The sequence below is a fragment of the Phoca vitulina genome, unplaced genomic scaffold, assembly GCF_004348235.1.
Source record: "Phoca vitulina isolate PV1807 unplaced genomic scaffold, GSC_HSeal_1.0 scaffold3, whole genome shotgun sequence".
Classification (NCBI taxonomy): domain Eukaryota; kingdom Metazoa; phylum Chordata; class Mammalia; order Carnivora; family Phocidae; genus Phoca; species Phoca vitulina.
Genome location: NW_022589706.1, coordinates 68,935,994 through 68,960,424, shown reverse-complemented (window position 1 = coordinate 68,960,424; position 24,431 = coordinate 68,935,994). Strand labels below are relative to the sequence as shown.

General features: G+C 34.6%; 1 protein-coding gene across 7 annotated transcripts in view; it reads right to left on the bottom strand.

Moving 5' to 3' along the window:
- The window catches only part of CCSER1 (coiled-coil serine rich protein 1), a 1,349,277-nt gene that overhangs the window by 447,589 nt on the left and 877,257 nt on the right, over positions 1–24,431 (bottom strand). The window lies entirely within an intron of this gene.

Sequence of the window (24,431 nt, the reverse complement as noted above, 5' to 3'; positions counted from 1 at the left end):
AATATATGGTGTTGAGTGTCAACTAGACTTATTGTGATCATTTTGCAGTGTACACAAATATTGGGATCATTATGTTGTACACTTGTAACTAATGTTATATGTCAATTATGCCTTAATAAAAATTGCTTATTATTTTAAAAAATGCAGACTGTCAGACCCCACCCAGGACACACTGAGCAAGAATATACATTTTAACACACTTTCCAGGTGATTCATTGGCATGGAATAGTTTGAGAAGTACCTCTTTGAAAGGTCTAGGAAAGATAAGAGTGGATTAACTGGCATACGTAGTGAAGTGGGCACAAAGGAGTGGATAAAGGAGTGAGGGGGAAATAAGGTTATAAAAATGACCAAATTGTGAGGTGTTTAAAGAGAAGGTGTTTGGACTTACTCTTTAAGAAAATGCTTACTTTGATAGAGTTTTTGAAAATTGAGATTAAATTTTTAAAATACCAAAGATAGACATAAATGAGGACTCACATACTCTTCTACTTTAGTCTATATCTACATTTCATTTTTTCCCTTTCTATTAGAAACGCTATCAGGGGAAAAACTGAAAAAAAAAATTCAAATAAATATTGGAATTTATCTTTATCATAAATTATTTTCACATGTCTCTAAATTATTTGATTTAGCTTTAGAAAACATGGTTTTAACCATTTTATAATTATCATTAAGAATTTTGATTAAGTCCAACTATTTCTCTATTTCTGATGAAAACTGAAGAGCACACAACCCCAACTATATATTCTACATTATCACCAATACATTTGGTGAGAAAATTGGCCTACAAGAAAGATATGCTAGACTTAAATATTGCATTTATAGTTTTATATTTTGGAATTTAAGGAAGATTGCTGTTTCATGGTTTTGTTAAACAGCACATTGGAAGTGTTATACCTTACTCATTAGGTATATCTTTTCATTTGGTGACAGCATCTATGTTTACAAGGTTTATAAAAAGTTTTTAAAATTTTAACTCTTCATATGCAAAACTCATTTCTTGAATTGTGTAGACAGACACACATTAACACAAATATTAAATAAGTCCATTTTACTTGTAAAAACAGACTATTACTCTGTTGACTCTAGAAATGGCCCTAGAATCAATTTGGCAAACCAGTTATTCTTGTAAATAAATGACAGCCTGATTTCTGAGTCTAGAAAATTACCTACATTTACAGAATATGATTTTGAAAAGCCTAAAGTTCATATGGAAAAAGATATAAAACAAAATATCAGAACATTTCTTAAACCTGGCAGTGTAGGTTAAAAATAAATTCTAAAGAGGCATTCATGCTCATAACTTTTAGAATATGGGAAACAGTATAATGATATGCTTTTGAATTTCAGACTGATATGGGTTTAAATCTCCAGTTTACCATCTTCTTCTATAAGGTAACAAATTATATCTCTCAACCTCATTTTTTTGTACTCAAAAAATAATATCGTGGCTATGCCATAAGGTTTCTATGAAGATTGAATGAGTAATATGTATATAGCACTTAAAGGACCAGGCACAGTATATCCCAAAATAATAATCTTTTTGTTCTTCCTCCTCTTACTCTAATTTTTATTATCATTATTACATATATAATGTGTCTAAATAGAAGACTAATTTGAACAAAATGTCCCTGTTTTATGCCTTTTGAAGAATGCAAAATACCTGGAACATATTTATAAACAATAAACAATGAGAATGTTCATATTGACTAAGCACAAGTAAAGTGTTTTCTGCACACATTTTCTCATTTGGTACTCATGACCACATTTTGAGGTAGCTATTGCTTTCATAAAATTTTGGGGAAAAATTACCACAATTTTTCAGTTTCCTACTTCCCCTGCCATCTAATTCTGGTACTCAAATCAAGTGTTAAATGGCTTGTTAGAGTTTCATCAGCTGCTCACACTTAACTGTTTCAAAGTCTTTCTCTTCTCTTGAGACTCTCACTTTGTGTATTTTCTATCGCTATACCTTCAAGTTCATTGATATTTTCTTCTGTCTAATCTGCTATTTGTCTCATTTAGTGAATTTTTATTTCAGATATCTTAGTTTTCATTTCTATATATTTTTAAAGATTTTATATATTTTGAGAGAGCGAGAGCCCTCACGCGCGCATGAGGGGAGGGGCAGAGGAAGAGAGAATCTCGAGCAGACTCCATGCTGAGCGCAGAGCCGGACATGGGGCTCAATCTCATGACCCTGAGATTATGACGTGAGCTGAAATGAAGAGTCAGAGGCTTAACCCACTAAGACAGCCAGGTGCCCCCATATTTATATTTTTAATAGTGTTTTGAACTTCTTGTCTTTAATTCTATCGTCTGTCATTTCCAGGTGGGTTTCTATTGACCAAATTTTCTCCTGAGTATGAGTCATATTTTCCTATTTCTTCTCATGTCCAGTGACTTTTTAACTGGTTGCCAGACATTGTGATGTTCATTTTGTTTAGTGCTAGATTTTATTACCTTAGAAGGAGTTAAAATTGATTCTAGCTGATGGTTAATTTACTTGTGGGTCTAACTGATCCTTCTGATGCTTGTTTTTTAAAAATTTTTAGGATGGGCCTCAAGAACTGGTTAGAGTGATTCCTCCCTATTACTAAAGCTTGACCCCTTGTGCTCCCTACTGAATACCCCATGACGATTTTCAGAACAGTGAAAGCTCTGGGAATTCATTTGCTTAAAGTTCTCTGTCAATTATTCCTTTTTGGCAGTTTTTCACCTGGCCTTGTGAAATTCAATTCTACATTTATAAAAGACCACTACTCAGAATTCTTAGGGTTACACTGATACAGATTTCTAGAATTATTTCTCTGTGTATTTCCCTCCTTTGTGGTAATCTTCCCCACAAATTCTAGTTGTCTTGTTCTCTCCAAACTCAGATGTTTGTCTCCTCAAAGACCCTGAAGTTCTCTCCTAGCTGTCCCTCCACACACCATGGTCCAAATATTGCCTCCAGGCAGAAATCTAAGTATTGTAGGTGCTCTTGATTTGTTTCCCTTCTCTCAGGCATTACAGTGCTTCTCTATTTTTTTAATGTGTGAGAACTGTATTACATGTTTTGTCCAATTTTCTAACTATTACAGCAAGAAGGCAAGTCATATAGTCATTACTCCTTCATGAATAGAAGCAGAAGTCAAGGTACGTATTTTAAACTTACTTTTTCAAAGGAGAAAATCGAAGCTTACAAAATTTAAATTATACGATCTGAATATAGAGCTAGAATGTACAAAAAAGCAAAACTTAATCCAATATTTTAAGAGGCTAGATACCAAGTTAACCCATTCATCCTTAATCAAGTTTCTTTAAATTCACAGTAGTCAAAAATGTTTAATGTGTTCCATACATAAGAACACAAATTTATTATAACATGGAACTCATGCAGGGGTCATGAAGATTCTTCAAGGCAATGTAGTGATTGAGAGGAGCTGGATTTCAGAACTTTAAGAAAAAGCACACCTGTTTGAATGGAACAGGGGCTGGAGGGTAAGCTTGCCAGTATAGATATGGTATATTGTGTAAACTATGTAGAAAGCTTGGTCATAGTTTAAGCACTGAATTATTGAAAGACCAATCTTAAGACTGAAGAACTGAGTCAGAGAATTTGATGCCAAGAATGTGGAGCCATATGGGCAAGGAATAATAATCTAAAAGGATTCTCTTCATCCTAACAGGGCCTCAAGCAAGATTGTGTCTCAATGGAGAAGTCAAATGATCTAGGGCATAATGAGATTTGCTAAGAATTCTGGAATTCTATTTATGATCTGGGAGATGGTAAGCCCTAAGGGATGACAGAAATTGGTCTGAGTACCAAAGTAAGACTAAGCTGTTAACTCAGAAAATCAGGTAGCTTGAGTGGGGAAAGCTTTTAAGGGAAGTAGACTGTGATTTCCAGCTTCTATGAGGAAAACTACATCAGTTTTGATTTTTGCTGACTCTTACTGTCAGTAACTTAGTCAGTGCTTTGGAAGAACAGACCATAAGATTCCCCCAACTAACTAAGCAATAACATTCAAGAAAAGGAATTATGTTCAAAAGAAATATTAATCTCAAAGAACCCAAGCTCCTTCTTTGTGTTCACTCAGCTAGATACCACACAATTTTCACATTTTTAAATGAAAAAATACTTGGCATTTTCATATTTTGCATAATCTCCACTAAAATACGTATTGAAATAAGTCAAAAAGAAATGAACATTTTAACACTATTCACTGAGTTAATCTTGCTCTCAGGAAGACTTGAGGTAGATAAGAACAGCAAAAGTATATATATGTGTATATATATATATATATATATATATATATACACACACACACACACGCACACACACACAAATATATATGTATACTGGTTGACTTAAGATTTACAAAATTTTCACTGATACAAAAACCCACTTCATTATTAAACAGTCCAGATATAATACTTATTCAACATGTCTTGAGAAAATTGTAATTAAAAATACTCTGGCCGATATGAGTGAGCAAAATGTATTTCCCTCACTATACAGATGTTCTCTAGAGACTCACTAGAGACTATAAACTCTTTCTGTTGATAAAAATTAAGCACATGAGATCAAACCAAAATGTTATACATTGTAGGTAAAAACAAAACAAAACAAAACAAAGCAAATGTTCTACAGTGTGCTAAAATAAGATAGTTTAGTAAGGCATGAAGGTTGAAAATCTATTAACAAAAAAAAAAAAAAAAAGAGTTTCCTACCCAAATTTCTCTTGCAGAACAGCATTCAGATGTCTGCATAAACACCCCAGTAACTATGCTATGGTATGAGGTTATCTTTGTCTAAAATATATATAGTGGGGAGATATTCTCCTTTATAATGATTATAAACTCTTTCCGAATTATTCATGTCATAAAGATTTCCCTTGCCTCCTTATAAGCAAAAAGTCAGAAATATAGTATCCAATACCCTTCTATTAAGTTGATTTGCTTTTCCAATATGGAAAACTATAGAATGAACAGAAGAAGTGGACATTTCCTTTCCAGTACTGTGAAGATTTGTGATGATTTCCCTTAAATGTAGAAAGTAGTTATAATTTAACTAAATGAAAACAAAATTAATTTTTAATTGACATAAATAGGGCGCCTGGGTGGCTCAGTCGGTTAAGCATCTGCCTTCGGCTCAGGTCATGATCCCAGGGTCCTGGGATCGAGCCCCACATCGGGTTCTCCGCTCAGTGGGGAGTCTGCTTCTCCCTCTCCCTCTGCTGCTCCCCCTGCTTGTTCATGTTCTCTCTCTCTGTGTCAAATAAGTAAATAAATAAAATCTAAATAAATAAATAAACAAATAAATAAATAATAAAACGACACAAATAACTGTAAATTTTCACATGTAGCCTCAGGTATGGTGGAGGCATAAGAAAGAGCTAGAAGAAACTTTAACTAACTGGTAGTTCAACCTCTTCATCTCACAGATGAGGTGGCTTGCAGCAGGGAACCAAACTTTATAAGTGGCAGATTCAGGGCCCGAACTCTGGTCAGTGGGTCCTGAATACAGGACTATCTTTCTTTTACCAAATTGCTTTAGTAGCTCTATTATAAATCATTGTCTTAAAAGCTGTAAAGCTTTTGGAGCAATTCTTAACCATTTTATGTCTCAGGTTCCACAGCTGTACAACTGAGAAATTTGCAGGAATAAATGAGAGACTCCACATAAAACACAGATCTTTGCCTAGTCCCTAGTTAACCCTAATATGTACTTATTTTTATCAGTAGCTTAAGATGTTGCTGCTTTTTGATATTATCCAAATGAAAGACTATTAGTACAGTTATAAAAATAATTGGTATTTTGGGGGTGTTCTCTATGTGCCAAGCACTGCTCTAAGTGTTTTACCTGAGTCAATTCTTACAATAATTTTGTTATATATCCCAACCAAATCGTTTTTCCCACAATGACCTTGCAGTTGCTCTGTTCTGTTTTGGGACTGATTTCTTTAGACAAAATAAGATGTGCCACCTTAATTCTTGCCATTGTCAGCTTCATTTTGCAGCTATGGTATACGGCCCCAAAGAATGACTGGAGCGTGAATAAACACTTCTGGACTCTTGGCTTCTATGACTACATTCTTCTTCTTAAACAGGGACATCATTTTAAGGAGAAAAATCACATTTTGGAAGATGAGGACAATGTTAACTAAAGATTTTGGTTTACCCACCAAGAAAATGCTGTGGGGGTGGAAAGATACAAGAGTTGTACTGGATGATCTCTGGTGAACTTTAAAATCTAATATCTGCACTGTTTTAATTTTAAGACAGGCAGATTGGTTCTCTTACAGGTTCTTGCTATGCATCTTTCCATCTTGTATGGCTTCTCGGTGAGACTGATGAAACTACTCAAGAAGTAAAGAAATTCCAGTGAATTTGAACACAAATTGATACACCTATTGTCAACCTTATCTGGTTCCTAAATTCAGGTTTTCTTAATTTGGATGTCTGCTTTTTCATCTATCAATTTGCTGCACGGACTTGAAATTCAGTGTCAAGTTTCAATTACATTGCTGATAAAAAATCTTCAGTTGTATATATGGATTCCTAACCTTAGCCTTATTTAGGATTCATTTTGTAAGTGACAGTATTGAGATTTGTGACTAGTCATAGGTTTGCAGAATAGACTTAGAAATGCAGAAACTTTCCCAAGGCTGCTGAACCTACTTAAAAACTGCAAGAATCCACTCTTGCATATAATGTCCAGTCTTCCTTTAAGGTTAATGAACATAGTTTAAAAATACTTCATAATTCCTTTATTCCTCTTTTAGCCTTTATATTGGAAACATGTTTTTTAATACTACTTGGAAATTGTAAGTCAGAGATTTATAGGGCACCCGTTTGAAATTTTACAGAGTTATTGGGATACGGGCTAAAATCTATCCTAAAACTAAAAACAAGCAAGTGTCAAAATGTGTTAAACTTTGTTTTCCCTTTTCCTTTTCAAAGTTAGTCATTCTAGTCATCTTTGAAACTTTATGCCCATTATATCTGTAATCCATTCACTGGCTGCTTCGAATTGCTCCTCATCTCCCTTTTCAAAAGCCAAGATATGTCATTATTTTCAGGGACTTCACCATTCTTCACAGCTAAAGTTCTGACATTTTAAAAATGGAAAATCATCCCATATTTCCTAAGTAATAATGTAACTACGCCACAGGATATTTTTAAATGTACACATATGCATATAACATGTATGAATGTATTGAATTCTTACTAGAATAACCTTTTTGTATTCCTCACAGTAATTTATTCCTCACAATTATACTATGTTGCAACTGCCATTATTAATTCCCATTTTTGTCATAGAATAATTGAGGCAGAGAGCTTAATTAACTTATTTAAGGATCCACAGCTAGGAGGTAGAGTTTAGTACTGAACCCAGACTATATGATTACAAAGTTTCTTATGCCCCTCACTACACATACTACCTCCATGAATAACTATAACTTTATGTTTTATGTGAATTGAGATGAATTAAATTGTGAATTAAATAAATATATGTTTAATAAATGAATAACTAAGTAGCCCATTAGATGAGTAAGCCTAATTCTGGAATTATATTAAAGTTCACTTAAACCATGTCATTTTTACATCCTGGAGAAGTAAATCCAAGATAAATTCTTGGTTTTGAATTCATTTAGGTTTTGGCAATAACTGTGGGGGGGGGGGGAGTTAAAGTAAATGAGATTGGATTACAGGGTTCCTGATTTCTTGGAAAGAAATGTAATATTCAATTGAAGTATTTCCTGGGGCAGACAAAGATTAAAAGAAAATTAATGTAACTATGTGGGCATAAATAACATTTCATAGGGTTTGTCTGTGATTATCGTTGCTCTAGGCTAACTAAAATATTAAACAAGGATAGCATTTTCATGCCTCCAGTATTCTAGCAGTGCTCATCTTGGTATAGTACATAAGTTAAATTTCTTCTGCTCCAAGGACTCGGGTCCTCATATTTTATAAACAGATACAATGAAGTTTGCCCTAAAAATGGAGTATTTCCAGTGTTTCTGATGTTCATAGCTTGGTGGTCGTTAATGGAAAAGAAGGTGTGCTTCCATTTCAGATATGAGACAAATCAACAACATATAACCTCTGCTAAGACTTTATATAATATTATTTCTGACCTCTATTTGTTAATCGAATTCTTAAATAGGAAAGACACAGTTTCAGAAAACAAGTAACCCTAAATACTGTCAATGAAAGGCAGACTGCTTTAGAATTCTCTCATGGTGGTAAAAATCAGTCTGACTGTGAATTTAAACAGATATGGGCATGATTAGTACTTAATGTGTGGAATGTGGCATCGTTAAATATCTGAAAAATTATTCTCTGGTTATACTAAGCTAATTGAATCATTAATCTGTCTACTAAGCTGCCTTTTACATTCTTAACCATGCAACATAAAAAAAGAATGTAGTGAAGTAGCTCAAAAGAGAGGATTAATAGTTAACATAAGGTTATCTATCTACCTATCATCTATCTATCTATCTATCTGTCACTTCCCATCTCTTCTTAATCCCCATTCCCATCATTCCATTAAAGAATCTGGTTCTCTCGACAGTCCTTGGACAATAGCAGGCATTCTTCTCTACCTTGGTTTTTGAACTAGGTGCTCATCCCATCTGGAATGCCCCTCACCTAGGTGTCCGCAAGACCAACTCCAACAGCGTCTCGTCTTTGTTTACATTTTACCTTCTCAGTGAGGTCTACTGAGGTCTACTTTTATAACCCTATTTAATATTATAGTTTACTCTCTATTTCACCTCCAGGAACACTTAAAACCTGTTAACATACTGTATAAATTTATTATTATTATGTATTATCTATCTTTCCACATTAGAAATTAAGTGACACAAAGATAGGGACTTTTGTTATTATGTTTTCTAATTTATCCCAATTGCCCAAACAGTGCATGGAGCATGGTAAATGTTAAATGTTTGTTGAATGAATGGAGTATTTACTTTTCTATTCAACCATGTATCTAAAGAGTTCCAACTCAATCTGTACTATATTAGTTTATATTTGTAAATTGTGTAAGTTGTATTGGCTTTAGTGATCACATAAAATAAATTCATTTATTCCTATTAAAGTTAAATCAACAAAAATTAAAAATTTTATTTATAATTTTATAATTCTAAGGTTTCAGCATTTTCTTATCACAGTAGATCTTTTGACAACACCACACAATGATCGTGTGGGTTACTTGTGTGTGAACATCAACTATATGCCAGACTCTCTTCTAGACTCTGGGAAAATAGGCATGAAAAAAAACAGACAATAATTTTTATCCTTGTAAAGTTTAAAATCTAGTGATTCGGTGGCTCAGTCGGTTAAGCATCTGCCTTTGGCTCAGGTCATGATTCAGGGTTCTGGGATCAGAGCCTCACATGGGACTCCCTCTAACCTCCGCCTGCCACTCCTCCTGCTTGTGCTCCCTCATTCCCTTTTTTCTTTCTCTCTCTCAAATAAATAAATCTTTTTTAAAAAAATAAAAATCTGGTGATTATATTACTTTGTGTTAACATATTTACATGTGAGTGTGTGTCCATAGATGTAATATTACTTTCTATTATTTCACTAAAAAATAGTGCATTGGACTCCTGCTTCCATTTATATGACAAGATAATATATTTAAAGAATTATTCTTCCACTATCAGATTTGGAGTGCAGAAAGCAATGACAGGGTTCAACTGAATTCTATCAAAGCAAGATCTGTGTGGAGAAATTTTTTTTTTTTAAAGATTTTATTTATTTATTTGACATTGAGAGAGACAGTGAGAGAGGGAACACAAGCAGGGGGAGTAGGAGAGGGAGAAGCAGGCTTCCCACCAAGCAGGGAGCCCGATGAAGGGCTCAATCCCAGGACCCTGGGATCACGACCTGAGCCGAAGGCAGACATTTATCGACTGAGCCACCCAGGTGCCCCTGTGTGGAGAAATTTTTTAACTGCTTCTTTTGATCTTATGTTACTAAATTTTTCATGGGCAAATTTTTAGGCACTTAAAAATGTCAAGCAGCATTTAACAATACGGTACCCACATGCATTTATTTGGTTTGCAAAAACAACGAAATGTGTGGAGTGTTTCTTCTGTTAATTACTTGCCTTTCAGATCTTATATTGAATACTGTGGCTTGCATACGTTTTAAGTGAAATAAGTTATGTCTTTTATTATTTTTTTTTAAGATTTACTTATTTATGGGCACCTGAATGGCTTAGTTGGTTAAGCGTCTGCCTTCAACTCAGGTCATGATCCTGGGGTCCTGGGGATGAGTCCTGCATCAGGCTCCCTGCTCAGCGGGGAGTCTGCTTCTCCCTCTGCCCCTCCCCCCGGTTCATGCTCGTTCTCTCTCTCTCTCTCATGCACACACATGCAAAAATAAATAAATAAAATATTTTTTAAAAAAGATTTACTTATTTATGAGAGAGAGAGCGGGGGGGGGAGGGCAGAGGGAGAAAGAATCTTAAGCAGACTCTACACTGAGCACGGAGACGGATACAGGGCTCTATCTAATGACTTTGAGATCATGACCTGAGCCAAAACCAAGAGTCAGGTGCTCAACTGACTGCGCCACCCAAGTGCCCAATTATTTATTCTATATTTGTTTGTTTTAGCTAAGCAAACAAATGTTCTAGAAAGCACACCCTAAGACTCCTAATTCCCAAGGTTTATTGGTACAGCAAAATTTGTGTGCAAGTTCTGATCATATGGGGCTGGGAATTATTTTAGCTATTAAAATAATTTCAAACTAAATAATCCATTATGCTTTTATTCTGTTATCAAATAAAAACTATTTCTTTATCATTGATAAAAGTCATAAAAAGCAGCTTTCTCTAACTCACTCTTTCAGGAGGTTTGAGATTTCAGGTACAATGATGTCTATACGTTACATATTCTGAAGTTGCCATCTTTTCAACACATGGTTTTTGTCATTCTTCTCTGCCTTTTACTCTCTTTAGCTATGTCATTTCTGGAAGGAACCTTCTAGAAAATGAGGCACATTTCCCTCCTCCCAAGTCTGGTCTAACACATTTGTTCACCCATACTTGTACACAGAGATTTGGGTAACTTCAGGTATTTTAGCTAGTGAAGTTTACGGGACTCTTGAATACATTGGATTTGAAGGACCAAAAGGACCATCATTCTTATAATGAGAACCATTAGGCCACATAGTTAAAAGAATTTGCCCAAAGATACATAAGTAAATACTTCGAACATAGGTTTTCTACTTTAAATGTTACCTTTCCACAAGAAGGGCCTAAAGCACATTACTGATACCTTTTAAAGATGGTTCATTATCTTTCCTAAAGCATTCTTTGATTTTGTATTGCTAATAATGCCTTGCAGGTGACATTTAGAGTTGCTATTTTTAACAACTAACAAATGCTCAAATGTTTTGGGGGGCATCTTAACTATTAAGCTAAACTTTTCATCCAAAAATTCTCCTAACTCACAGAGATCTTCAATCACTTGAGCCTACTACATTCTCATTCAGTTTCCCTCTAATTTCCTTCTTGTTCAGTTTAGAGTCCAAGGCCCATGATTATCAGCTGACTTGACATAAAAACCTTTCAATTTTCTGGATCCTTTCTTCTGCTGTACTTCCCTAGCAAAGACTAAACTCTGGATAACATCTACATAAAATATAACTACCCCTTCTAACTATATGTTGGAGAAAAACAGTGTTGTGTTTAAATTTATGATCACAAATTTACTCTCAACATTTTCTCAAAATCTGAATCTCTCCTACGTTAGAGTTTTTATACCAACTGTTCCCTTCTTGTAATGATCTTCCCCCACAATCCTCATAGGGTTATCTCCTTGCCATTCAAATCTCACATTAAATTTATTGTGTCTGAGGCCTCCCTTGAACACTGAATCTAAAATAGATATCAAGTTGCTTGCTGTCTAAAAATCACTCAATTTTAATTTTCTGCTTGAAACTTACCACTAAAAAATACTTTTATTATTTTGTAGACTATTTCCTCTCACCAGAACGGAAGGTTCATGACTGTAAGCAACATGTTTATCTTATAAAACTTTACATCCCCAGTACTTAGAATAGGATCTGGCACTTAGTAGGTGCTAAACAAATATTTATTGGGTGAACAAAATGAATAAGCCTCTACACCTCTTATAAAATTGATATTAACTCTTTTTTATAAACATGGTATTAACATATAGCCTCTAATATTTGCAATTTAAATTCATTCTGAAGAAAAATGAATTGAATAAATTGGTTCCTTTCTTTTACTGACCTTGGGCAAATTATCTAAGCCTCTGAGATCACATTTCTTTTTCCAGAAAATTAGAAAATTGGAATAGTCTCTTTAAGCTCTAAAATACTGAGATGTTCTTTTTTTTCTTTTAGAAAATTAAGGTTTAAACCTCTCCATTTTAGGGGCACCTGGGTGGCTCTGTCACTTAAGCATCTGCCTGTGGCTCAGGTCATGATCTCGGGGTCCCGGGATCAAGCCCTGCATGGGGCTCCCTGCTTGGTGGGGAGTCTGCTTCCCCTCTCCCACTTGTCCTCTGTCTCTGCCTCTCTCTTTCAAATGAATAAAATCTTTAAAAGAAAACAAAACAAAAAACCTCTCCATTTTAATATTTGAGTTTTGTTACCTAATCAATTTCAACAACCGTATCAATAGTTGTGGTCTTTGCCTATATTAGTGTCTCAGTGCTTTTCTTTAAAAATCTCCCTTAACTCTTCTAAGAGCACTCCAAAATACTATACAAGTAACCAGTGCCAGTGTGAGTGCATTATTTAAACTTTGCTGTAGATATTTTTTATTTTTAATAATGATTACCTTGTAAATTGGCATAGCTTTCAGCATATCCACTTAAAGTTTCCACTTTTAAATATAGTATTCATTATGTACCACTGTGTATCATCTGAGCAACTCTATTGAACACTCAATATTAAACGAATAAATCAGACTATGTCAAAATCTACTGCTGGAGAGCTTACTTTATTAAGTGTGTTTATTTCAGTCATTATTAATTTCTAGGAAAACAGAACAGAAAAATAAATGTGTAGTCTCAGACTGTAAGTCAGAAATTGCACCGTGGCTTAAATTTTCATCTGACAGATCAATGTTACCTAACTTTGACAGATCAATGCTGCATAATGTAATTTAATGTCCTCTCAAACTCAAAGGCCTACCTGAAAATAAAATGACAATTTCCATTTCCCTATACTCTAATTTAACTGCATTTGCATCACGAATTTCTGGAAATTGGATCGCTCTTGGAAATCTATGAACATTAAGAAGAGATGTTACAACTATTTGGGGCATATTTTTATCCTCCCAATCTGATAACAACATCTTTCAAAAGTCAGGTGATGCTTTAAGTACGCAATTTGCAATAATCAGATTTGCATTGAAACTAGGGCAGTGATTTGTAAGAGTAAGAAAAGACTAATTAAATAAATTCTATGGCTACATTTGGCAAAGTTTAGCCAGGATGTACCAGCTGGGATGATATATTTTGAAATTAAATACCGTGTATTAACTCCAGTAATACTGTTTGTTCTCTGATTTATTCAACTTGAAAGTGTAGCCATGGAAATGTTAGGCAATCTGACCACAGCTTGAAGGTCAAGGGTTATTTGTATGACAAAGAAGTGGTCAGAAATGGTATTCTTTAGTCTTAAGGACTTCAAAGTACTTTGTAGCTTTTCCAACCAGGAGCCTGCAAACCTGTGAGAAACTGTGAAATTCCCTAGGACTCCCTTTTATCAACCCTGTCCCACCATCACCAAGAGTGCAGTTTACCTTCAAGAAGAAGGGAAAGACAGGCATTATGAACCAACTTTTGTGTTAGCATATGCTGTCCTTCTGCCGATAGTCATTTAACCAACCCCTTGACTCCTCACTTTTGTCCTCTGGTTCAGTCATTCATTCAATCAATACTGTGTGGACTGCCTACTACATGCCAGGCCCTATTTTAAGTGCTGGGTCAATAGAAGACAAGATATATTTCTTATGGTGCTTACATTAAAATATTTTGTAAATGTGTAATTTTACATAATATTTACAGAGTGTTAGCATTAAAAAACAGCTTAAGAAATTATTTGGCTCCTCTTTTTTTTTTTTTTTTTTTAATTTTATTTGTGAGGAAACTAGTCCTACTAGAGATAGGGAATCTGACTCCTCAAGATTATACAGTGAATTAGTGAAAGTCCATAGTATACATGATACCAGTGCTTGTTCTACTTCTCCAGATAATTACCAATTCACCTCTGCCTTTTAAAATGATCTTCTTTTATTCTTTCACTATGTTTTGGTTATTCTTTTACTGTGATATGGATGACCTGGTTGCGAGAGTTACACTTTTCAGTTTGCCCTTTTCTGAGTCACCTTCAATTTCAGGTTCTTTAATTGTTGTCTGACACCATAGGAACAATCTTGGCTGCAAAGGAGGCCAGGTGAATCCCCAAGGTTTACTGCTCTGTGCTTCATTTCTCTTCTGTTGCTAACTGTGAGACCATTTGGCAACAGTTGACTCCGAGCCTTAAGATAATTAGTTCTTTCTCAGACTGGTGTGGTTTTTAAGGAGGAAAATATGTAACATTTGTTTCAAAACCCAAATCTATCATTTGTAGAATGTGACCCATTTTGGTGGCTCTATGATATTTTTGAAAATAGTTCATATAAATAATGTCCTCAACAAAGTGGTCTCCTTACAACTTACTTCTGAATTATTTCTAATACTGTCCTAAACACATCTCATCTCAGATAAAAAGAAACAAACAAAAAAAACTTGACAGGAAACCATAAAATACTACAAATATGGTATAAAATCAGAAGATAATTTTAATTAAAGTGGATGAATAAGGTTTAATACACTAATAAGACACCTTAATTTCATTTTCATACATACACTTAGCATCTAACATTTAGAATAAATTACTACATATTGTATCTCTCAGTATTATCCTAATATTTTAACTCAATCATATTAATTAAGAAGCCATATTCAAATATAAGTTTTAAAAAGATTAATATAAAACTTTCTGTATGATTGGATGAAATTTTTTAATAATTTCTACATCTATATGTATATTTAAGATAATAATATCAGTCCAACAAAATGGAAATATTTCTTAATAAATGTAATTCAATTCTTCAAGAAATTTTTTTTAAACATAACAGATCAACAATCAGATCAAGTCTTACTAAATTTTATTGTTCTTTATTTTATAGGTAATTATAAAAATAAAAACCATATGGAACACTAAAAATAAACAACTTGTTAAGATTGTGATTTATAATAAAAAATACATTTTGGTGTTCATGCAGAGTTCCTGGCACACAGCTCCTAAAACCACTGGAATTTCCTAAGTGATAAACACGAACATAAGAGCTGTCATTATTTTCCAATATTGTGGGAAATAATTTGCTGCTTCACAGCCAATGGGATGACTCTCATTTTATAATAGAAAATGAGTAAACCAATCCTTTTGGCATGGAATTCAAAACACTTGCAATTTTTGATCTTCTGACCTCATTTATAAGTAATATGATAATCAATATTAATAGTATAATATGAATATAATAACTTTTATTATTATATAATGATGTATATTATTGTGTCACACTGTAGTACATCAAAGTACTCATTCACAGCTTCCTGTGTTTGTTCCCCATAACAAGAATGTCATGGTGTTATCTTTGCTATAGAAATCTTTAAGGATAACAGAGCTCAAATGTCACTATCTCCTGGAGTTTTCTTAGATCTTCTTAAAGGAAAATCATATTTCCTTTCCTTATACTTCCTTAATCTTTTGAACACTTATTACAGCATTTGCCAATGTCTATTCCATATGTTAAATCTCCGTCTGCAGGACGTCTGGGTGGCTCAGTCAGTTAAGTGGCTGCCTTCAGCTCAGGTCATGATCCCAGGGTCCTGGGATCAAGCCCCACATCGGGCTCCTTGCTCAGTGGGGAGCCTGCTTCTCCCTCTGTCTCTGCTGCTCTCCCTGCTTGTGTGCTCTCTCTCTGACAAATAAATAAACTCTTAAAAAAAAAAAAATCCCCATTTGCATCTCCCTCAACCTCTATGCCCTTGAATTTATAAAAGCACTGTACCTTTTTTTTTTTTTTTTGAGTGTGCTGCATAGGATGGCAATAGACCTTAATAAATGTGTGTTCCTAAGTCATACTCAACCATCTTGATCTGCACTGTCTTCATAATGTAGGTGAAATTATGAAGAAAAATTTTAAAATGTGGGCTTAGACTATTAGGATTCTCCTACGACAGCAGAAGACTACTGTTGTTATTTGGTCCAGAGAGAGTTAACATAGCATGTCTAAATATTACTCTTGAGAAGCATCCACTTGCAGAGCTGGCATCAAGGAAGTTGGCTTTTGAAGTTCCCTATACCATTAAGGCTGCTATGTTTGCCTGGGGCACTGAATTCCCTATTAGCCTGATTTATGGCGAACATCTGCTTTTCTTGTGGGAATCTGGAATTTCTATAATTGTGGCTGATCACACAGGCACAGAGAGCCTATATAACCAGTTTCCACCAAAGACTTTGAGCTGAATCTATGGCAGGCTTTCCTGGGCAGAAACACTACATATGTGTTGCTCATTTAACTACTGAAGGAAGGAGTGTATTCAGTGTATTCTCTGTAGCAGTCCCTGAGGGAGGACTTTCTAAATCCTGTGCACGGATTCCTCCAGACTCAGCCCAATGTGTCTTCCCTTGCTAATCCTTTCACTGTAATATAAACCACAGCAGTAAGTACAACTGTGCCTGAGTAATGGGAGATCCTTTAAGTGAGCTTCCAAACATGTAGATATTCTTGGGACTCATGATACAGAAAGGAACTATTTATATACCATCTTGTTACTTCTCTTGACAAACTTCTTCCAATCACTTCCAATAGCAGATGAATAACCAAGTGTTACACCAAAAAAAAAACTAATTGTCCCCTTATATCTCCTAACACTTTGTTCTTCTATTAGCAATTTCTATATCCTCACAAAATATCATAGTTTAAGCATGGCTTTGCCTGGTTAAGAGATGGGAAAGTGAAAGAAAAGACAAGTAAAATAATTTTTAAAATATTAAGTTGTGTTTTGAAAGATAATGGAGAAATAACGCAGTAGAAAGAAAACATCACTGGGCTTTATGATCAAGTTACCATCCAGCCATTTCTCAGACATGAATCCTTAGGGAAATCATTTAGCCTCATTGGGAAATAATTCTGACTATGTAAAAATGGGATAATAAAACCTTCCTGCCGTTGTTGTACAGATGCTGAGAAGATAAAATAAGTTAAATTGTATATAACACAGTTCAAGGTTACTATATTTAATTGGGATTTATTTCTTAATTCTAGGCTTAAGGCTTAAACCTGGAAAAAGAATCAGGAAGATGTTATAGTTCCATTCAATTCTGATCTCTCCAGGCAAGTTTAGAATTATACTGGCCTGTAACTTCACTTTGGGGAAAACAAGGAAGGTTCAGAGAAATGAAAAGGAATCAAGATAAATAACAGCTACTAGAGTAAGAAAATAAATTCTAAATAATGATTATTTTTTTAATGTACCAGCAAGCCTCCAGAAAGCATATAATTCAAGTAAAAATAATTTGATAACATAAGGATACACAGGAGCTACATATAAGGATCTCTTTAATCTCCAAATACATGTGTTAGGGAATTATAATGATAATAGTAATAACCTTTATTAAGTATTTATTGTGAGCCAGGTATTAAGCTGATAAGTGAATTGCATGTTTTATCTTATTTAATCCTGTGTTCCACCTTATAGAGTAGGTGTAACTATTATCCCAAATTTGCTGATGAAGCAGTCAAGACTTTGAGATGTTGTTATGTGTCCACATGGCTACTGAGTATCCATCAGAGTACATGTAACACAACTCCTCTTGTATAACAACATTTCCTATTCCTCTGCTTTTGTTTGGAACATAAAACGTCATAATTTTCTATTTTATCTGAATGTAACTACTCATGTCATAGCTAGATACTAGTTTTTCATTTCAAAAATAACATATTTTTCATAATATAAATGTGAATATTATTTGACATCTCAATATAGTCTAATACAGCACTAAACCAGGTCTAATGAAATCATTGCTTACTCCTGGGATTTTGCTTTTCAAGATGCCCTTGCCAATCTACATCAGTCAGTGTGTATTGAAAAACAAAACGAGAGGTTCTTAATAGTGTGGAAAATTCTACAGATTGTATTTGTAATTTGTTTTTCTTCTTTAGAAAAGAGGTAAAAAAAATCGTCTTGACATTATTGAAGACAGAATGTCTCTAAATGGTGAGTCCAGTTTGCTCTTGTATGAATTGAGGAGAAACAGCTATACATAGATTCCTCATGTAATGAGGACTAAAATGATAATAAGAATCTGCTTGATTTTTAGATATGGGTCAGCTGAAGAGAAGGGACTAGTGTTTTTGATGTGGCATACTTATGTGTATTCCAAATCAGCACCCAGGGGCCACCTGGTGCCAGAGAGATGGCCATGTAGCCACTGTAGTAGGTTAGCAGCAAGAGATGCGATATTAGATCAAGTCTGAGAAACTTTTGTCAGAGATAAGTCCTGAAGCTGTGTATCATCATCCTGGAGGGACAAAGTGAGCCAAATCAGCAAGGCAACATTATGGATCTCTTAGACTATATGTACCTGGGAATCAAAAAGTGGCACCACAAAACAGCAGGAATCAATGGCAGAGAAGCAAGGAAGAATTCTAATGGGTCTTCCATTTGGGTAAGGAAATCAAATTTGATGCCTTTTGGGTCTAGAAACTCTTTATAATTAAAAGGAAGGCAAAGTTTAACCAAGAGTTAATGAACTTCTGCTAATTGCGGTTAATTTGAAAAACAGATGTGAGATGATTTTTGCAACCTTGTTTTGTTAATGAGTAAATATGGTACATTTGTATCTGTCACAATGACAGGAAAAGACTAGAGAGAAAGAGTAAAGAAATGTCCTAAGATCCTTGCATGACAACAGTAATAGCTAAGATATTTCCCGTAGTCAATTTTGCCCCCAGGAAGAGTTGATGGCCCACAGTCCCCACTCCACCTAAATAAAATACTAAGTGCCATACAGAAGTAATTAGAAGAGCTTCCCTCAGTTTTTATTAGCTTAATAACCAAATATTTATCAAATACCTACTACGTTCAAGGGACTTGGTTATGCTTTGCTACAGTGAGAAACAATAGACTTACAAACCCTACCCACTTACATTCTACCACAGTTGAGAGAAATTAAACAGTAAATTGCACACCCAAATATTTATTTACTGCCCTAATCATCATTATGAAGTAAAAATAATACAAGAAATTATTAGCGAATGACACACCTCTGTCAACATGAGTTAAATCAGAAGTGAGCATGAGATCAAAGTTGGGCAATAGGGTGAAATGAAACTTGTTATAGCTTCTGGGAAATTTGTATTTAATTTTAAATCAGCCACAGAAAGTCAGTCTCTTTCCTGGCTGGACATTTCCTCAGAGACACCTGAGACCAGTATTTCCTCTAGTTATTTCATTCCCAGTCTAATGAACACAAAAAAATAAATTATGCAAAAAAATATCCCAGGGGAGTAGATCTAGAGTTGGAGCCATTGGATTAAGTTGGCCTTGAAACCTGCCTACTCTTTCATGTGAATAATGCATTTCTTTATTATCTATGCAACTTTGAATTAGGTTTTTGTTCTTTGCAGTTGAAAGTATCTGAACTGATACAGCCATGCACAAGCCATTTAACCTCACAATATTTTTTTTTCATTAGCTATGTGTCCTAAGGACAGAAGAGGCTTATTATGAATATCTAATGAGAGAACGTTTTGTCACTGTGCATTGCAAGCTATAAAATAAATTTTAAAGTCATAATTTAGGAGTATGCACACAAAAAAAACAGTGATCAGATTTAAGTTCACTCTCACTAAGCATCATGCCTATGCAAACTAAAATACGTGGTGGTATTGTTTTTCACATAGAACTCAGGAAACAACCATTTTTTTTATGGCAACTACCAGCAATATAACTGGACATTTTATGAAAATTAAGTATTTCAAAACATATTCACAATTAATTTACAAGAGAAAGACGAAGTCCCTGAGGGACAACATGTGAAAAACTTGCTATGAAAAATTATGGTCAGTAAATAAAGGTGAATGTTTTCTTGTAAGTGCACGAGCTGCTGGCATATATAAATACTAATACCATCACCAAACCCATTTAACTTTAACTTAATTAGGAAACACATTAGGTATTTGGAGGAGAACACAGGCTATAGCACTGAGGTTGGGTACAGAAAACCAGATGTGAGAAAACAGACCAACTAACCAGGCCTGAAGAAGAAATGCAAACTGGCATCTGATATGAGATGCAAGAAGAAATCAAGTAGAACTACTTGGTAGTAGAAAAGCCCAAGAGGTTAAAAACTTATTCAATGACATTTTAAAAGAGCATGCTTCGGGAATTTTCCAATAGAAACATAAATTCTAATGTCAAGTTTGCATTTTATCTTTGTAGCTTTGAAAAATGCATTCTTCTACTTTTAAGGAGCAACTTATTTATATTGCTCATTAAATTATCCTAATTTGGCCACGAGTAAAGTATAAAAAAATACGTTTTAGGAAGTAACTAGCCAGTTGGATTTTGTTTATTAGGGATAACAATTCTCAATATTTCCCAATAGATACTGTTTGACTTTTACTTATCTACACTTGATAATGCCCAACGCTCCTTAACCAAATTGCGTGAAATGATATTGGTTTTAACAGAATAATAGCTGATTGAATATTTTCTATTATTATTATAACATTTATGAAGAATTTTGAAGATACTGAATAAAAGGAGAAAAGTTTCAGAACTACCAAAATGTTAGTAAATTCTCCGGAATTAAACACTGACTCCAGCTGAGGGATAAAAAAGGAGTTTGTTAAAGAACCACAACCAAAAGACTAAATGAATGATTGTTCAGCATCCTGAACTATGGCAAGAAAATTGATCCTCGGGGCGCCTGGGTGGCTCAGTTGGTTAGGCAACTGCCTTTGGCTCAGGTCGTGATCCTGGAGTCCCTGGATCGAGTCCCGCGTCGGGCTCCCTGCTCAGCGGGGAGTCTGCTTCTCCCTCTGACCCTCCCCCCTCTCATGTGCTGTCTCTCTCTCATTCTCTCTCTCTCAAATAAATAAATAAAATATTTAAAAAAAATTGATCCTAGAGAAAAAAAGCAATTACTATTTTTGTTGGCATTTCAGCAGTGATAGAGAGGTCTGTGTGAGCCTGTCATTCCTTAGACTAATGAGATTTTAAGAGATCTGTAATACAGGCTTTTTCAAAAGTCATGACTGTCCTAAAGCTCACAAACATGTTTTAATTTAGTACTGGCCATATTGCCTATAAATGTCTGAACAAAAAACTTGCCAAATATAGACTCATACTAGGTAGAATTAGTTTTCTAAAAACTGAAAAGCAGTCACAAAAAAACAAAACAATGACTGATAGACCTCTAATTAAACTATAAATTCATAAATTATTTTCTTTTGGTGTTTTTTTTTGGCTTTAGTCATTGACTTCTGAGTTTACTCCTCATCTATCTTGCTAATACAATTCCTGCTATGTTGCTTTCATTTTAAAAACAAGGAACATACTTACATCTTATCAATCGTATTTTGTACTCAGACCTTTCTATTCAAACTACTAAAATTATTATTAAATCATTACTATAATGGAAAGATATTTAGTATTCAAAGCTAGGATTGGTACTTTGGAGATATATACACATGACCTTAAAAAATGAACACAAATCAAATCTCTCATTACACACACACACATTCTACTTCAAGTGACTTGGTTCCCTACAAAAATTATTTTTTTCATTATGTACAAGCAAATTCAAGAACTGGTAAGGTTTAGGGAATTGCTATGGGTAATTTATAGATAATATAAACCAAATTAGGACATGACATGGAATAAAAGTGTTCTCAGAGTTGTTTGACAATATTAAAATATTACCAAAGAAATATAATATTTTTTTCAAATTTTACAGTATTTTTCTTTCAAAAACCACATATCACTTTCTACTAATAGTAAACATTTCTTATTTTTAGATGGGGAATATATTTGGTATCCTGTATTTGGAGGAAAACTAACCATGAGAATTACTGTAAAACAGGATACAGACTATGATAAATCAACCTTATCAATTCTTCATTGGGGGAAAGCAATATTGCAAACTGATTAAATATAGACAGCACAATTCCCAGATCCTCCACTTAGGAGATACATAGCCCTGAACAAGTTCTTCATGCCTTATAAGCTTCCATTTTATTGTCTAAAAAATGGGGAAAATCATACTTACTTAACAGTGTTTCATAAACTAAGACTTAGGCTTTCTAAGGTCTGGAGCAAAGGGGGCTTCCGAAAGGATGGAGAAAAATGTGCTTTCTATAGCCAGCGGGTCAGAGAAAAGAATAATTCTCAGAGAATGTGACTTGTGGAAAAGAGTGCTGAAGTAGTATTTGTGTGAATAAGAATGAGGATACAAGACTGGAAGTCTGGCCTAAAACAAGTATTATTATATATTGAAAAAAAATAATAACTCATCTGCAAATGAGAGATATTTGTTTCAGCACCAGATCATGATGGCTGCATAAGAGAAGGTAGTACAAGAGAGAACAGCCTAGGCTCATGAAGGGTAAGAGAATTTTAAGAACCTTGTATTTTACATGAAGCAGAAAGGACATGAGGATGTTATAATTAGACAGACTTGACATGAATGCTACCTTGGCCATTTATTTAATGGATGGTGATCGTAAACTTACATAGAATGTATGACACTCAGTTTACCTGCTAAATTATTTGCATAGGGTCGTTTTGAAGAGCCAGACAAAAGGGAAAAATATATAAATTCATACACATACATGGTGATCATCTCGTAATATTGATCAAATAAAATGACAGTCATTTTATAGTCACTCTCATACTGATAGTCTCTCAACCTCAACCTGTCTCCCCTTAAAGTTCATGTAGCTCTGTGATATCACAATCCAGAGAGTAGGTAGGCTTGTTCTATGAGCAAGACCAAAGAATTAATTAACACAAACATAAAGGCAAGTAGAAAGAACAGCCTTTAGCCTTCAAACTCCATTTGCCTTTCAGTAAAGACTAGAAACAAGTATTGCTGCAAATGTTTGTTGTTATAACTTTGTAACTACCCAATTATTTTCCAATTATGTTAGCCTCCTTTCCATTCTCCTGATGTTACTAGCAATTAAAAACTCTTAATTTAAAAAGAACAGAAGAAGTTAGGAATACTGTTATCCTCTGGAGATCTGTTAGTTCAGGATAGCATCTTAAAAAGTATCTGGTGGTTGCTATGAAGAGAGAGGCAAATGGACCAACTCTCTGGGACTTAGACAAGGAAAGGCAAAAAACAAATGAAGTCAGCCTAGGACCTGACTAGAGTTCCTCGGTTTGGGGAATATCCATATTTGTGATATAATTTCTTGTCATCATTCACCAAAACTGTGTGATCACTGCATGGAATTTTCATTTCAAAGTGGGATAGCAAGATTTACAAAGATCCCTTTTATTATTTTTGTATTTCAATTTTAGTTAGTTAACATACAATGCAATATTGGTTTCTGGAGAATTCAGTGATTCATCACTTACATACAATACCCAGTGCTCATCATAACAAGTGCCCTCTTTAATACCCATCAGCCATCTAGCCATCCCCCACCCTCCTCCCTCCATCAACCCTCAATTTGTTCTCTATTGTTAAGAGTTTCTTATGGTTTGCTCTTAATCATAGGAAACAAACTGAGGGTTGCTGGGGGGGGGGATGGGATAACTGGGTGATGGACATTAAGGAGGGCACGTGTTGTAATAAGCACTGGGTATTATATAAGACTGATGAGGGGCGCCTGGGTGGCTCAGCCATTGGGCGTCTGCCTTCGGCTCAGGTCGTGATCCCAGGGTCCTGGGATCGAGCCCCACATCGGGCTCCCTGCTTGGTGGGAAGCCTGCTTCTCCCTCTCCCACTCCCCCTGCTTGTGTTCCCTCTCTCGTTGTGTCTCTCTGTCAAATAAATAAAATCTAAAAAAAAAAAAAAAAGACTGATGAATCACTGACCTCTACCTCTGAAACCAATAATACATTATATGTTAATTAATTGAATTTAAATTTTAAAAAATTAAAAATTAAAAAAGTCACTTTGATGTGTTACAAAATTCATATTTGGAACTCACTGCCATTTGTTCGTTACTGAGACAAAATTTTCATTTGCATTTTTAAAAAGCTGAATGTTTTTCAATAATCATCTTTTCAATTATTTATTGTTATTTCTATAGGGCTGTATAGGTAAATGATCTGTACATCTGTACATGTCTACATCATGGAGAAATAATTATCCTGAAC